The sequence below is a fragment of the Balaenoptera acutorostrata genome, chromosome 3 (assembly GCF_949987535.1).
Source record: "Balaenoptera acutorostrata chromosome 3, mBalAcu1.1, whole genome shotgun sequence".
Lineage (NCBI taxonomy): Eukaryota > Metazoa > Chordata > Mammalia > Artiodactyla > Balaenopteridae > Balaenoptera > Balaenoptera acutorostrata.
Window position 1 is genome coordinate 136,705,847 of NC_080066.1, and position 16,681 is coordinate 136,722,527.

A 16,681-nucleotide genomic window follows, 5' to 3' on the forward strand; every position below is an offset into this window, starting at 1 on the left:
ATCTGAAACATCCCGTGCAACTGTGAGATCTTTATCTGAAACCCTTATGTTCCATTTGGGGAGATGCTGACCTAGCAGGTCGGGAAGCAGGGTCTCTATGGGAGAATATGTCTCCAGGGCTGAGCACCCGCTCTGTGGCCAGTAAGACTCAGCATCTCTGTGCCATCCCCACAGCTGGTAGATAGACATGTTCTCTCACTGGCTTAAGCGGAGTTTAAGACTTAATTACAATACAGCATTTGGAACAACTGCAGGTCTGGACATCATCTTACTTTAAATTTAGTTTCCCACTAAATGAGAAATTGAGCTTTTAGCAGTGTTTTTCCTATAAGAGTAGTAGTTGCAGTGAACTGAAGTAAGTTTAATCTTGCCTTGCTAATAGCCATGATTTATCAGTTACGATGTTTTTGGTTGCAAGTAACAGAAAGTCCAAATCAAACTAATCTGAACAATAAAGAGATTTATTATCTCATATAACGGGGGAAAAAAGTGATATGGTGAGTTCCAAGACTGGTTGATTTCTGGGAATTCCCTGGCGGTCCAGTGGTTAGGACTGCTGTGGGCCCGGGTTCCATCCCTGGTAGGGGAACTAAGATGCCACAAGCTGCGTGGTGCGTTCAAAAAAAAAAAAGACTGCAGCTTAAAGATGTCACCTAGGACCCAAGTTCTCTCTACTCTGCCATCTTATGTGTTAGCCCCACCTTTGCGCTGTGAGTGAGATAGCTGTAGCAGTCTGTCCCAGGCTTCACACCCAGACCCAAAATCCAGAGGAAAAAGAGAAATTACCTCTTCGTGTGTGTGTGTGTGTGTGTGTGTGTGTGTATTTAGAAGAGAGGAAACATTTCCTTAAAGTACCCCATCAGACTTTATCTCACATCTCATATCTAGAATAGGATCATAGCGTAAGCTAAATTATGCTCTAGTAAGAAATAATCCCCAAACCTCAGTGGTCTCACACAGCAGTTTTTGTCTTTCTTCATGAAAAGTCTGCTGTGAGTCCAGAGACTTTCCAGGGTGGAGATCTCTATGAGTTGGCTCAGAAATCTTGTAGCATCTGCATCCCCAAATATTCTTCCACACTCATTGTGGCAGAGGAATAGAGTGGTAGAGGGTCTTGTGCAATAACCCAATGCTGAATCCTGGAGCGATACTTGTCACTTTCATTCATGGCCCACTAGTCATATGGCCCCATCCAGACGCAAGTGGATGAGAAGCGTGATCTTCTTACGTCCTAGGGAAGGAAAGTAGAAACAGATATGGAGGGCGCCGGAAAGCCTCCACCACTGTGCCCAGTCCTGACCAATTGCTTGCAAAACTGGTGGGAGTAGAGCAGTGGAATAAGATTAGGCTAATCTAAGGTGGGATGGATGTTGGGGAGTAAATTACGAATCTACTCCAGGTAATTTGAAGATTAAGAAGACAACAAACATAAGCCTTTTAGATTCTTGGAAGATGACACAGAGCTCAGAGAGCAGTTCCTTCTGGATTGCTCATGTATTGATTACCCAGTCACTGACTTGATCATCAGAGAAAAGGAGAATGACAATTCCAGTTACACGTGTTAGAATCTTACCTAAACACACCACTACCTAAACAACTTGAATTTGGAGATACAGATGTTTTTTTACATCAGGATTCATTTGCACACCACAATGGAATACTTGATGGTCCAAACCATGCTTTTTGACCCTGCAGAGCTATCTCTATTAAATTAAAACTCAATTAAATCTCTAGCAATCACACTCAATCCTGGATATCAGTAAGAAGCTGGTGGGCAACTTTTGGAAACTCTTTTTTCCTGTAATACCAAACAGAGGACACTATAAAACGGTTCTTCATGTCCTCTCAATTTCTCAAAATGGGACTTGGACTCCTCTCTAACGGCATCTGTCACTTTTTTAAAAACTTCTTTCAGTCCTGTCGCCCATCCAATGACCAGCTGCATAAAAATTCCCCAGAGAATTGTAAAACCATGCACAAACAGGTAAAAGTAAATAAATAAATATAAATAGAAGCAGCTCAAGTCTGGAGATTCAGCTAGAGGAGCTGTAGTATGTGGCTTGGGAATCTGCATTTTTAAAAAGGCTCTCAAGTAATCGGATGTGCTGCCAGGTCTCACATCACAGCTGTCTGTCAACAGGTAAAGAGCTCCCTATTGACAGTTTTTTTCTTCACTTGGTTAGTTTATTTAACAAATCATGGTTCTCTTTACCTTATTAGGGCAACAAAGTAACGTTTATTGAGCTAAATAGAATGATAAATCCAGTTGGCAGTCACTTTATTGTGTCCAAGTTTAGTTCTTCTGTTTCTTAACGCTTTTCTGATGCGCTGGATGACGATGTCTCTAAAGGAAGCACAGACGTTTCTTTCTGATTTGACTCTTTATAGAATAAATTTTAATGTAATTGAGCCCACCTTTAATATAGCTTTCTCTCATTATAAGCAGAAGTGCTCGAAAGTGTTCATTGCTTGCCCCTTACAGTAGAAAAGCAGATGATAGAAACCTTGCTTCCAACTTTGTACCTTAGTTTCTTTATCTGTAAAGTAGAGATAGCAATAGCATCTATTGCAAAGGGTTGTTAAAAATTAAGCAAAACAGAACAGAGAACCTAGAAACAGACTCACACAAATACACCCAACTGAATTTTGACAAAGGTTAAAAAGAAATTCAATACAGGAAAATAGCCTTTTCAAGGTTGCTGGTGCTAGAGGAAGTGGATGTCCATAGGGAATAAGGGGGAAGAAAGACTTCAGTGTCACATCTTATATAAAAATGAACTCAAAATGGATCATGGTCTTAAACGTAAAATGGAAACTATAAAACTTCTAGAAACAAACATAGGAGAAAATCTAGGGCTAGGCAAGGAGTTCTTATACTTGACACCAAAAGCATGATCCATAAAAGGGAAAATTAATAAATTGGACTTCATCAAAATTTAAAAGTCTGCTCTGCAAAAGACCCTGCTAAGATGATGAAAAAAAAACTAGCTACAGAGTGGAAGAAAATATTGCAAATCATATATCCAGTAAAGGACCAGTATCTAGAACATGTAAAACTCAAAAACACAAACCTCAACAGTAAAAAAGAATAAAATAAAACCGAAAACGAACAACAATCCAATAGAAAATGGGCAAAAGACATGAAGAGATGCTTTAGCAAAGATGATATACAAATAAATGAGCACATGAAAAGACGTTCAACAGCATTGGGGAAATGCAAAAAAAACTACAATGAAATATCAGTACACACCTATCAGAAAGACTAAAATAAAAATAGTGAGGGACTTCCCTGGTGGACCAGTGGTAAAGAATCTGCCTTCCAATGCAGGGAACACAGGTTCGATCCCTGGTCAGGGAACTAAGATCCCACATGCCACAGGGAAACTAAGCCCAGGTGCCACAACTACTGAGCCTGTGCGCCTCAACTAGAGAGCCCACACGCTCTGGAGCCCGTGTGCCACAGTAGAGAAAGAAAAACCCATACACCACAACTAGAGAGAAGCCCGCGTGCTGCAGCGAAGAGACTGCGCCACAAAGAAAGATCCTACATGGTGCAACGAAGATCCCACGTGCCACAACTAAGAACTGACACAGTCAAAAATAAAAATAAATAAGTAAATAAATAAATAATAAATATAAAAAATAAATAAAAATAGTGACAACACCAAATGCTGGTGAGGATGTGGAAAAACTGGATTGCTCATGTATTGCTGGTAGGAATGAAAAACAGCTTGGCAATTGCTTTAGAAACTAAACACATAACTATCATATAACCCAATAATTGCAACCCTGGGTATTTTCCCCAGAGAAATGAAGACACACAAACTTATACACAAATGTTCATAATAACTTTCTTCATATTAGCCCCAAACTGGAAACAACCCAGATTGTCCTTCAAGAGGTGAATGGTTAAACAAACTTGGAGCATCGTACCATGGAATACAACTCAGCAATAAAGAGGAATGAACTTCTGATGCATGAGACAACCTAGATGAATCTCTAGACAACTATGCTGAGTGGGGGATAAAAAACCACAAAAGAGTACATGCTGTATAATTCCATTATGTAATAATCTTGAAATAACAAATTTATAGAAATGGAAATCAGATTAGTGGCTGTCAAGCGTTAAGGAGGGATGGGGGTGAGAGTGAAGTAGGTGTGAATAAAAGGACAACATGAGGGATCCTGGGGTGATGGAAATATTGTACATCTCGACTGTGTCCCTGTCAATATCCTGGTTCTGACATTGTTCTGTAGTTCTGCAAGACATCACCACTGGAAAAGACCCTCTTCTTATTTCCCACAATTGCGTGTGCATCTACAGCTACCCCAAACTAAAAAGTTTAAAATCATTAAATGAGTTAATATCCACGACAGACACCTGGTAAGCCTAGTAATACATTTTAGCTATTATTGATTGAACTTTCCTGCAATCACTTAATACAACTTCTGTTCTGTCCCCCTGTCCCTTCTGAAATACCATGAGGCAACGTGGCACAGCAGTAAGGCAGTGCTAGCTGGGAGTCAGACTCAAGTTCTAATCATAACTCTGACACTTGTGACTCAGCTGTGTGACATTGGGCAAGATAAAATCTTTCTTGAGCCTTATTTTCTTCATCAGTAAAATGAGGATAATAATTCCCCTCTGTCCTCATCACAGGGCTTTTGGGTTTGTTTGTTTGCTTGTTTAAGAATCAAATAGATGATGTACAGGGGGTAAAAAAAAAAAAAAGCTTTGAAAACTGTTAAGTGCTATAGAAATGCTACACATTCAACATACATTTATTAAATACCTCTTACTCATCTACTACTGCTACTACTAATAAATATGACCATTTACTCGCTTGAAACCCTTGTTGGAATTTGGCATGCAAATTTCCCGTGTTGCTCATTTGCATTGGAAAAAAGGGAAAGAGGTGGGAGGCCTTTTGAAGCCATTTGAAAATTGAGCTCAGGGGGGATGAATTCTTATCACTGGGCTCAAGGTATAATTGATTTGCTACACAATGGCTCACAGGTGCTACATTTAACACCCTGAGTAGCAGGAGGATGGAAATGTATCCCAAGGTGCAGCTTTTACTTAAAATATCTACATAGCCTCTTCACTCTGGGGAAAGCTGAGAAGCCTGGGGGACTGGGGTACCCCACCTTCCCACCACTTATCTAAATGTGCTGATAGAGGCACCTGCTCCTTACTTCTCATCCCACTGGGAGAATTGGGCTTTGGGTTTCTTGTTTTCAGTGGCCAGCTGCCAAAAGCACCTCTTTTCAGACCTGGATCACAAGGTTAGAGAAGAACACAGGGCAAGCCCACCATGAAATACATATTAATATTATAACAGCCCTTTCAGAATTCACTGTTGCTATGTCAACAAAGCAGCTGGGGAAATTGGGTCTTTGGGAAATTGGGAAATGAGGTCGGCTTTGGCAACATGGCAAATGCTTCCTTCTCTCAGAACGATTGCTCTGTGACACCAGCCAACCTTTTTCTACCTACCCTTTCTCCTTCTTATTTATAGGAAAATTGAGCAGCAAAACAATGGCCCTTAAGGTTTGGGATTAGGGCATGTCTGCGTCATGCAAGAAGCACTAGAAACAAAATTATACCCCTCCCTACCTTTTCACCGGTTTGTATCAGTTTCTCACTCCCAATCTGGACTCCAATGGACTGAAAATGGATTCTGTAACCAGCTCTGCAACTTTAAATGAATTTACTGACTTCATCTCAGTCTCAATTACTACCTCTTGTGAAATTAAGGTATATTTGCAGGATCAGCTACATAATTTAGGGGGCCCAATACAAGATGAAAATGCAGGGCCCCTTATTCAAAAATTAAGAATTTCAAGATGAAATTCTAAAGAGCCTAAAACCAAGATCAGTGCCTTCCTAAGCATGGGGACCTGTGCAAATGCCCAGGTCTCACATTCATGAAGCCAGCCCTGTATACTAGTTATGAGTCTAGATTTACAAATGAGAGAAGCCAAGTCATACTCATTCTGAAGGTAAAGATAATTTAGTGGATGTTTACTGTGGTATCGTGGAACCAAGGGAGAGCTGAACAACTAAGGGGCCCAAGGGACACCTCTAGGGCTCTGTTCTCTCATCTCTGCTCTCCTCAGAGTAACAGCTCCATCCTACCCTGATGATAAAGCAGAGCCCAGACAGCTCATGAGTTTTCCTTCTCACAGTTTCAGCCACCAGGATGTGCTCTTGGTCTAAATGCGGAATCTTGGTTAGGGAAGCTTTGGCTCACCTTAGGTCAGGTGCCCACACTAGATCAATCAACCCTAGATGGAGGGCCCAGGTGAATTTCAGAATACTGGTGGAAGCCCAACAGATAATCCCACAGCTTCCCTACAAATTGTCAGAACAGAGATAACAGATTTTATCTCAACACTACTGGGGATCTGTTGGTAGCAGCTGCCTACAGGGAGGTGTAGGTGCCTGGGGCTACACGGGACTGTCACGAGGGCAGGCCATCATGCACGTCTGCCAAGAAAAGTGATGGCCCAGGTGACTGCATTTGCCATCCGTGGACTAGATTCTGTGAGCTCCAAGTTTTCTTACAGCCCTAACATTCTATGAGTATTTCCTCTCGTGCTCATGCTCATCCCCAATTCAACTTTTAGGAAGGCTTCACATGTAGGGACAATTTATTTCATTCAACAGATGTTGGTGAAATGTGATTAAATCTTTTAAAAATAAATGGATGTATTTGAAATACACAAGAGAAATGCTCAGGCTTAAGCAACTCTGAAGCGAATTCTTTGGTAAAGCAGACTCTTATTTAAATTGAAATGAATATCTTAGCTCCTTAGCTAAGATAGAGAGACTGAGGGTCCAACTTGGAAAGACAACCACTGAGGAAGAAGGTGAGGGTAGGTGGTAGAAAAACGCACCAATAGGCTTCAGACTATCCCAATCCCACCTAAGCAACAAGGGAGGATTCTCCTTCATCTGTACATCCTTGGGTGGCTTGCCTCCTTCAAGGATGCCTAAGTGTTTATTCTAGCATAAGTCCACTTTAAGAGCATTTTTTCTTTTGGGGGACGGGGTGGGGCAAATACCAGTGACAGGGCTTTAGACCTGCACTGTCCAATACAGTAGCTGCTAGCCACTAGCACTTGAGAGGTGGATTGAATTGAAACAGGCTGTATGTGTAAAATACACACTGGGTTTTGAAGATTCCATATAAAAAAAGAATGTAAAATATCTCAATAATTTTATTGATTGATTACAGGCATACCTTGGAGTTTGGTTCCAGACCACGCAATAAAGCAAATATGGCTATAAAGCAAATCACATGAATTTTTTGGGTTTCCCAGGGTATATAAAAATTATGTTTATACTGTAGTGTAGTCTATGAAGTGTGCAATTGCATTATATCTTTAAAAACAATGTACATGACTTAATTAAAAATAGTTTACTGCTAAAAAATGCTAACCATCATCTGAGCCTTCAGTGAGTCTTAGTAGTAACATCAAAGATCACTGATCACAGATTACCATAATAAATATAATTAAAAAGTTTGAAATACTGCGAGAATTACCAAATGGGACACAGAGACACGAAGTGAGCCAGTGGTGTTGGAAAAATGGCACCAATAGACTTTCTCAACGCCGGGTTGCCACAAACCTTCAATTTGTAAAAAATACAATATCTGCAAAGCACAAGGAAGTTAGACGTGCCTGCATATGTTGAAGTAATTTCTTCATATATTGCGTCAAGTGAAATATATTAATTTCACTTGTTTCTTTTTTACTTTTTAATGTAGTTACTAGAAAACTTAAAGTAACTCATGTGGCTTGCATTATATTTCTATTAGACAGAGCTGCTCTAGACTCCATTGTCCAGTGGTGTCCTGGGTCTGGCCATGATGTCTCATTGATTAAAGCTTTGCCAAAGCAGAAGATGAGAGTAGGTCAATTAAGGGAGACTAGATAAAGGGCAGAGGTAAAATAAGGGGAGAAGTGAAGATTTTTTTTCCATTTCAGGGCTATGCTGACAACAGGGTCTGAAAGAAACTTGTAGAACTGTAAAGATGGAAGCTGCAGCTTGACATCTGTGCTATAATATCACCCATACAGTTAATCTACCCTGTTGTGGAGGATTCGAGTCAGCTGCAAATACTTAAGATACCTCCCATCAGGAGCTGGGTCTGTCTCTCTCTCTCTCTCTCTCTCTCTCTCTCTCTCTCTCTCTCTCTCTCTCTCTCTCTCTCTCACACACACACACACACACACACACACACACCCTGTGAGTCTGAGCAGGCTCTATGACTGCTCCACCAGCTCTGGGTCCAGCCTTTAGGAGGACTGAAAGTCTCTGCTGCCTTCCTCTAGAGCCTTGAGCCATTATGGAAAAAGTTCCATTCCCTCTCTGGGGAGTGGAGACTACCTGGAGGAGAGGAAACCAGTTGAGCCTAGCCTGCCCACTGTCTACACTGAGATGACAGGATGCAAAGGGAAACCATCTTGGATCCTCCTGACCAGACCAGCTACCAGCTGATACCACCAAGCACCCCCCTTGACACCACGTGGAACAAAAGAATTGCCCAGCAGAACCCTGCCCAAATTCCTGACCCAAGGGTTTATAATAAAAATAAAATTGGTTGAAGATACTAAGAGTTGAGTAGTTTATGATGCAGCATTAGTCAATTGAAAAGGAAACAGTAGAGAGTAAGGAATACGAAGGCCAATTTATACAGTCTTGAATTCAAGGCTAAGGAGTTAGATTTTATTACAGAGGCAGTAGAGAGCTACTCAATGTTTTGAACAGGGAGTAATTTAATCAGAGGTGTGCTTTAGAAACATTACTTAACAGCTTTGTGAAAAATGGACTGGAGAAAGGAGAGATTAGGAGTGAGAAGGCCAATTAGAGCATCCAAAATCCAACATCTCCGATGAAAGTAAATTGCCAGAATCCAGGGTAGTAACACTTCCTGTGTTTCTCAACTGGGATGACATCAAGCCTGGGGGATATTTGGGAAAGTCTAGATCTGTTTCTGATTGTCACAGTGACCGGAGGGCATTACTGGCATTTGGTGGGCAGGGATCAAGAATGCTAAATGAGGGGCTTCCCTGGTGGCGCAGTGGTTGAGAGTCTGCCTGCCAATGCAGGGGACACGGGTTCGAGCCCTGGTCTGGGAGGATCCCACATGCCGCGGAGCAGCTGGGCCCGTGAGCCACAACTACTGAGCCTGCACGTCTGGAGCCTGTGCTCCGCAACAAGAGAGGCCGCGATAGTGGGAAGCCCGCGCACCGCGATGAAGAGTGGCCCCCACTTGCCACAACTAGAGAAAGCCCTCGCACGGAGACGAAGACCCAACACAGCCATAAATAAATAAATAAATAAATTAAAAAAAAAAAAAAGAATGCTAAATGATCTGTAATGCATAGGACAGTCCCACAGAATGAAGAAGTATTCTACCCACCACGCCCTGTTGAATAATACTAGGAGATAGAAGACTCTACATGGGGTAGAGTCAATAGAACTCAGCAAGTGACTGAATGAAGGTGGAGCAAAGGGGGAGACAGGAGTCAATGACCATGCTGAGGTTTCTAGATTTGATGACTGGTATCATAAAGAGTTGGAAATTCAGGAAGAAGAACAGGCTTGGGTGGAAGCTATAGAGTCTGAGGTGCTCATGAGGCCTCCAGATGGAGGTATCTCACCAGCAGTAGGATGGAAGTCAGGATACACTCAGAAAAGAGGCCATGGGGTGGAGGTGTTGTAAAGCCAGAAGCCCACTGTCCCGTTTATGCTTTCCACCACTCTTCAGGGTCTGCGTACCCCCTGCTTTAGGTCTTATATAAGGCTCATGGCTCCCTGCTCTAGCAGACCCCCCCCCTCTGGCCTGGGGACAGCCATCAGCATTTAGAGACCATCTAGCCTGAGAAAGGTGATTTGGGGCAGGGAGGATGCTGGGCCAAAGAGCAGCAACCTTGGTCTACAACAAACTCTGCTCTTCACCCACCATGCGGACGCAGCCAAGCAGCTGACCTTCTGTAAAACAGCAGCGTTGAACCACTGGGTGTGCCACGAAGACCGTGCACATCTAAACTGGACTGGGGACCACGGCTCCAGGGAAGGACCCTCATTATGGGGTCCTCCTGCATGAGGGGGAAGCGTTCTCACAGAGCCACGGGGGGTTCCCTAAAATGACAAGCCAGTGCTCCCCCAAAGGAAGGAAAGGGGGTTTCCATGGACACTCAGGTTCAGATGATGGACAACATAAGCTTCCCTCTCTCTCTCCTCCTTGATTCTGTTCTAACCTAAGGCCTGTCTTCTGCTCATCTTGCACCTGCTCTTCTCTTCGGGACTGGCGAGACGCAGCTCTCCCTGTTCCACTAGGTGCCCACAACAGACCTGAGCCTGCCCATTGCTTCAGCACCTTCCCTTCCCTCTCCCTCCAGGCAGGTGCCATAAGACTTGTTTCCTGTGCGAGAAATAAAAGCAGAATGTGGAAATGGACCATCCGTTGTCAGTTCTGAGGTGCATTATATAGCAAGGAGATTTGGGGACCCAGAGCAGCTAAGTGACACCTTTGGTCCCCGGGGCGGTATTTGAAAGTGACGTTACCCCCAATACCCAATTAAAATTCACACCCTTTAACCTCCACAATCATCTGAGATCCATATCATTCAGTTTGATTCCGGTAAGATGCCTCGATAGTCTAAATTATTTATCAGCCTGGCACAGCAAATAAACATTTGTGAAATTCATTTCAAAAGATGTTAACACTGGTGAAACCCACGTGCCCCCAGAGGGATTATACAAATTTCCATGTCAAATATTTGAGGCAAAGTACTCGTAGAGAAACAGTGTTTTTTTGTGTTGTGATGCCTTTCATTTCCATAAACTAGATTACTTTCTGAAATTACTTTCACACAGAGAACAGCTTCTATTGAATTCCAGTCAGTGAACTCCTCCGAGTGTGAGGTGAATAAAATATCTCGGGGCTGTGGGGCTTCCCTGATGCATATGCACCCGTGTTGTGCAAGGAGGGCAAACCCAGTTGAGATGTTATCTTTAGAAAGCTCATGTACTCAGATCTGCTGTCTAACGGTAATTGCTAAACAACCAATTCATTTAGAGCCTAACAAGGAAGCTCTGGGGCAATCTCTTCACCACCATCTCTCCCACCTGGCTAACAATGACTCCAGCTCTGTTGTTAACTGGAGATTTGCTGGCAGGCAGCTGCTTGCTACAGCAAGGTTCTTCAACAGTCAAGTTTTATCTGCTTCTTGCAAACACTGATTCTGCCAAAAAAATTCGCACAAAAAAAATTTGATCCGAGCAAACATTGTCCTATTGTCCTAGTTCTGTCAAGGCCATAAAATTAAAACAGACTTAGTTTTCTTAAAGGGAAGAAAAAAGAGAAAAAGTAGTTGAAGGCCCAAGTACAAGAAAGCTGCTGGGTTAAATGTTGCTTGAAACAAACAGGTGTTTCCTATAGGTGTGCGTTCTGAGCTGCCGCATGATGACAACGTGGTGATTCCTATCTGGGTGGGGACAAAGGGGACAATCTCTCCTTAGATAAAGCCACTAGAAGGTCTTATCTTCCAGGGCTAGGAGGGGGAGTTCCCGGATCTGGGGTAGACATTTCTTAGCAAATCTAACCTTGACCAACTTTAAAATGACCAGCTGATTAGCATGTGAGGATAATTGGAACCAGGGTGTGGCCCTGAAAACAGCAGCAGCCCTGGCGCTCTCACGAGAGAGCGGGGGAGAACAAAACGGTGTTGCCTAGGACAGGCAAGGCTTGTGTTTTTGTTTTTGTTTTTTTCCAGAAAGCAGCGGTGAAGAGAGCAGCTTCCAGCTTGACTCCTCGGGGTGAGGAGGAAGCCAGTGGAGGGTGTAATCCAAGGAGCCAGCTGATCTGATTTGCTTTTTTAACAAGATCACTCGGGCTGCTGAGTTAAGAGTAGACCAAAGGAAGAAAGAGTATAAGGCTGTTGGAATAGCCAAAGCAAGACAGGATGATGGCTTAGACCAGAGTGGTAGCAGAGGAAATGGTGGGAAAAGATTCTGGATTTATTTGGAGGTGAACCAATGCTTTCAGGATGTTAGAATAAAGGAAGAGTAAAAGATGACCCCAAATTTGTTGTCCTGAGCAGCTGGGAAAATGAAGTTGCCATTTACTTAGATGGAGAAGGCTGCAGATGGAAACCAGGATTTGGGCATACAGTTGTCATCTTAAGATGTTTATTAGACTTCCCAGTGGAAAAGTCAGATAGGCAGAGAGGGTGATCTACATGGAATATAAATTTGAGTTATCTATTTATCTATTTATAGATGCATTTAAAAGCCTTGAAACCGGATGAGATCACCAAAGAGGTGAATGTAAAGGCAAGAAAAAGTCCTGGGACACTTCAACCTTAGGCAAATTTGTAGCCTATCAAAATGTAATACAAATGCATAACCAGCTAACTTTGTATAGAAAAACTTAACTATCTGGTCACTTAATGGACCCTGGAGGATTGAACCACAGGATGTGTATTATAAAGGAGACAAGGCAAGGTCACAAGGAAATGGTGACATCTAAGGGGCTGGAAGGGACGGTGGTGATATCTATCGTCTTCAGAGCAGAATCGCCCAGGAAGTAGAGGATGTAGCAAGGGTCACAGTGCAGGTGAGGAAGATTGGGTGTGCTGGGAGTGTTGAAAGAGAACATAGACAGGCTGATGCCCAAGGAACAAGGCTTCTTTGGAAGTTTTGCTTGGTCTCCTCGTTCCTCCTCTCTCTCTGTTTCACTGCCCTCACTCCCAACGTTCCATGCAGTGCAGGTGCCCATTCGTGTGCGCACACGCACCCCCGCACATTCTCTTCTCGTCCAGGAAAGAGACTGGCAACACATTGCACTCTGCTGGAGACACGCCTGACGCTGAATGGACAGATGCTCAAGAGCCACCCCCTGCTTTCATTCTCCATCCCCTCCCCCTGCTTAATGTTTCTTCATCTCCTCGCCACTGCCCAACGTCTCATCACGTGTCTGTTTACTGCCTTCTCAACCATCGGGTTAGAGACTCCATGAGGAAGAGACTTTGTTTTGTCACCACTGTATCCTTAGTGCCAGGAACTGTGCCTAGCACATAGTAGGTGCTCAAGGAAGTTCTGTATTGATTAAATGGATGTGCTGAATGGCAGTGACGGTTAGCAATGCCAGTACCTCCTAGTTACTTGACTTCATACAAGTTTCATCATCCCTCCTAGCCTCAGTTTTTTGAACTGTAATATGGAAATCTTGGGACTTCCCTGGTGGCACAGTGCTTAAGAATCCGCCTGCTAATGCAGGCGACACGGGTTCGATCCCTGGTCCGGGAAGATCCTACATGCCATGGAGCAACTAAGCCCATGCTCCACAACTACTGAGCCTGCGCCCTAGGGCCCATGCGCCGCAGCTACCAACTACTGAAGCCCGTGTGCCTAGAGCCCACGCTCCACAACAAGAGAAGCCACTGCAATGAGAAGCCCGCGCACCACAATGAAGAGTAGCCCCCGCTCGCCGCAACTAGAGAAAGCCCGCACGCAGCAACAAAGACCCAACGCAGCCAAAAATAAATAAAAGATTAAAAATAAATTAAAAATAAAAATAAATGGAAATCTTACTTATCTGTGGGTTGTGAGAATTAAAATTAAATGGGATTATTTTTGTAAAGCATCTGGTCTATAATAGGTACACAAGAAAAGTTTTCTCCCTACATGCCCTCCACTTTGGTCCTAAGAGAGTCAAGGCAGAGAGTTCCAACACTGATCTTAGTGATGGGAACTAGCTTCTGGCACGTGGGTTCTCTCCAGCATCATAGCTTCCTATGAAAGAAAAAGTTTTAAGTGTCAGAGAATGAACTTTCACAGTAAGAACTGCATTCTAAAAAAGTTTTAACAATGTAAAACAACATGATTGACAAGGTTTCTCAGAAAAGAACCATACAACATTTTCTAAATCAGAACTTGGCACAAATTAGACATTTGGTAATATTTGATGAATGAATAAATAGACAGTGAGATCAATTTAAATTTAACTTAAAAGTAAAGACTTTATTAAATCTAACGCTAGATTATCAATAAATTTCATTTTAATGAAAGTAACCCACACTGCATTTTTAAGAGCTCTCATTTTGTCAGTGGGCTTTCCTTTGATCAAATGGTAAAGTGCAAAATTTACACTTCTGTATTGAAAAAAATTATATTTGAGTCTAATTTCTTTAATTTTCCCAGCAAAATGTTAATTTCTTAGTAATTATGTGTGAGATTTAAGCACTTCAAACATCCCTCATCCTTCCATGTCCTTTTTTTGTACATTCTATACTGTTCAGAAGGTGTTTCTCTCTACTTGCAAGATTCTCACTAGTGCCCAGGGAAATTCTGGGCACAGAAAAAATAAAAGGAATTGATGCCAGGAGGAAGGCTGTGATGTTTGCCCCCAGACTATTTCACTCTGGTGGAGTCAGCTAAGGACCTGAGAGGGACACAATTACAGACATTAAGGTCACTTGGCCCTTGCCATTCTTAAGGGAAAACAAGGCTGTCTGAGCTTTTTTCCATGACCTTGTGAGTGGCCACTTGGCTAATCTTGGTGGCCAGGGATGTTGACCTTATCTGGGTTATTAGTTTTTAACAGGATTGGTTTTCCCATTTCTGGGGTAACATGGATGTTTCCCGTTGCTCTGTATCAATCTACGACCACCTATTAGAAAAGAGACCGCCTGTATAGAACAAATGAACGGTCTTTTTCCAGTTATGCTAACGCGGGCAGCTGGGGAAACCTTAGACCCCTCTGATTTCTGTGGGCACATAGAAGGCTTTTGGGACTCAGCAGCAAAGGTAGCCTCCATATCTTGGGTGATAGATGCAAATAAAATCAGATCAGAACAAGTTAACAGTTAGTACTTTACTGACTCAAAATGTGTCACAAGACATCTAGGGATTTAGTTGACAGGAAGTGCACAAGCCTCTTCTCAAAAATAGATCTCCAGTTCATGGCTCAGTTTCCAAATACTTGTAGTTCATTAAAGATGGATAAAGATGGCAAATGTGAGGCCCAGCTCACAGACCAAGGATAAGGAGACAGATCTGGCCACCGGACCTGGATTGGAGCAGGCCTCCATTGACCATTTTCTCCCTGGGTGGGTTATGCCTTGCAGTACCAGCCCAATACTGCTCACACTCCCTGCAGCCAGGTCAGCTCTGGAAGGACCCTCTCCCCCTCAGTTCCTGCCTCTGTCCCCTGTCCCCACCCTGTCCCCAGGGCCTCACCATATCCACATCCATCTTCACCTCTGCCCTCTCTCTATGCTTCCTTACCTCCCTCCCTCACCTTCTTCGACAGGCGCCATCCTTAGTCTCAGGCTTGGAACCAGGGATACTCCCGAGGCTTTTTTCTTGGGAGCGGAAGTATCAGAGATGTCTTAGAAAAATATTTGAGAGTCGGTGTCTTAATCAGGCTCCTTGCAAAAATCGTTAGGCAAATGTGAAGAGGGGCAAGAGGGCCCCCAATCCCATCCTGAAGGCCTTAGCTCTCGCCTGTGTCCCCACTACCCACAGACAGAAACCCGGCCAGCAGTGGGGCTCTTGGCTCCCAAGAACCCCTGGTTAGTGAAGCTGCCATCAAGGGGCTGCCTGCTACTTCTGGTATTCAAGATAAGCCCTTTCTCTTCTCCAGGGCCTCCCAGGCAGGGGTGACACGGAGAGAACCATAGGATGGCATCTGTCCCCACTTGCCTTGGGGAGCAATTCCCCCCCACCCCCGCCTATGGGGGTTAAACGCACACCCCTCAGGAACACAACGGCTGTCCCTTCCCAGGTAGCACACGGCTGTCCTTTCCACACAGTATCACATATGGAAGCTTTGTTTATGTTTTACAGGTAATTAATTCATTGTGAAAACAAACACCTACAGAAAGCAAACTTTTCTCAGGGATGCAAATAACCGTGGATGCTCTATGTTTTAGAAAGACGACTAAACACTGCTGGTTTCATGAATGGCTTTATTACATGTGTGAACCATCAGAAATTTAGCCTCACTCCCAATCAACATGAGCAATTTGTAATCACAAACTTTGTGACAGAAAGACAAATGAGGAAATCTCAGGACCAAATTAGGCATAATTAGTATCCATACAGGAAACTCTCCAGTAACCTGGCAATTTGCAGCCAGGGGAGGACACATGCGGCATTGTCTTAACAACAAGTTCATCAAACATGTAATTAGCCACCGGCCACCAGCCACCTTTGCAAACTGAATCTGAGCTGCTGCCAGTCACAGACTGGCCTGCGGAAGCCTCTTAACAGAAGCCTAGGTGGATATGCAAATCCAGTGTGTGCCAGTAGGGGCAAACAGCCATGCCTGTCTGGCTTTTTATTTGATGGACTCACAGTATTTTTCCTTATTTTAATGAACCTGGATTTCAGGGGTCAGTTTCACTCAAGTTACTTTCTGAAGCAAGAAGCCCAGGGTATCGCTTTTTGTCAGAGTTTAGTGTCAGCAATGAAGACAGTTGGCCTGTAGAGGATGGCCTTGACTCAGACAATCAGATTTTCCATCGGAAGGAGTTGATTTCAAACAACACTTCTAATAAGGAGAAATAATCGGAACCCCAGTACTCCTAGCCCCCTACATCCAGTACACTGAGAAAGGCCTCAGGATCCCACCTTCCCTTTCCAGCACTGCAGAAAGAA